Genomic DNA, 1,230 nt, shown 5'->3' on the forward strand with positions numbered 1-1,230 from the left:
TGGGGGCAGGGAGAGACCCCAAAAAGAGTCACTGGGTGGGGGGACCCCAAAAGGCTAACTGGGGGGGGTGGGGACCTCAAAAGGGGGGGGGCACGGGAGGCACCCCAAAAAGGGTCACTGGGTGGTGAGGGGACCCCAAAAAGGGTCTTTGCTGAGGTGAGGACACTCCAAAAGGTCACTGAGGGGAGGGGGCGCTCAGGGACACCCCAAAAGGGTCACAGGGGGCGCTTGGGGGGGCTTGGCCCCCCCCCCGCCCCACCCTAACCCCCCCCTCCCCCCAGTCCATCCCCTCGGAGATGGAATTCGACCCCAATTCCAACCCCCCCTGCTACAAGACCGTGGACGAGGTGAGTCCTGGGGGGTCCCCAGTGCCCCCCCCATGCCCTCCCCACCCCGGGGGGGTCCCTGAGCCCCCCCTGACCCCCCCGGCCCCCCCCAGGACATCGTGATCCAGCAGGACGACGAGATCCGGCTCAAGATCGTGGGGACCCGCGTGGACAAGAACGACATCGTCAGTGGGGGGGGCAGATTTGGGGGGGTCTCCAGCTTGGGGGGGGTGTCCCCAGTTCTGGGGGGGCTCCAGGGGGTCTCCCTACCTTTGGGGGGGGGTCCTGTGTTCATGGGGGGGGGTGGTCCAGCTCTGGGGGGATCCCAGTTCCATAAGAGGGGCTCCTTAATTCTCCAGATTTAGGGGGGGTCCCCAATTCTGTGGGGGGTCCCAGTTCTGTGGGGGGTCCCCAATTCCAGGGGGGCAGCGGGGGGCTCAAATTCCAGAGGGGGCTCCAAATTTGGGGGGGGGAGGTCTCTAGTTCTGGGGGGTCCTGTGTCCATATGGGAGGGGTTCCCTGCTCCATGGGGGTCCCAATTCCATGGGGGGGGGTCCTCGACTCCAGGAGGGGGGAGAGGGTGCTGTGTTCATATGGGGGGGTCCAGATGGGATTTCCCCTCCCCCCCTCCTCATGTTGACCTTTTCCTCTCCCCCTCCCAGTTTGCCATCGGCTCCTTGATGGACGATTACCTGGGTGAGTCTGGGGGGGGCACTGGGGTGGGGGGGCCCCCAGGGAAGGGCTGGGGGGCTCTGGGGAGGGGGTCCCTCCGCTCTCACTCCCTTCTCCTTCTCCCCCCAGGCCTCGTCAGCTGAGCACAAGGAGCAGCCGTGCCCCCCCCCCTTCACTTGTTCCCCCACTCCCCATTTTGTGTTGCCCCCCCGCCACTTCTTCTTCCCCCCTG

General features: G+C 66.3%; 1 long non-coding RNA gene across 1 annotated transcript; it reads left to right on the forward strand.

Moving 5' to 3' along the window:
- Positions 1–248: 248 nt before the first annotated feature.
- Positions 249–1,230, forward strand: LOC108491990. The gene is made up of 4 exons (XR_001872985.1): positions 249–347; positions 440–511; positions 989–1,022; positions 1,128–1,230. It is a non-coding gene; the product is annotated as an uncharacterized LOC108491990 (long non-coding RNA).

This window comes from Lepidothrix coronata, unplaced genomic scaffold, assembly GCF_001604755.1.
Source record: "Lepidothrix coronata isolate B3197 unplaced genomic scaffold, Lepidothrix_coronata-1.0 Scaffold3976, whole genome shotgun sequence".
NCBI classification, from domain to species: Eukaryota; Metazoa; Chordata; class Aves; order Passeriformes; family Pipridae; genus Lepidothrix; species Lepidothrix coronata.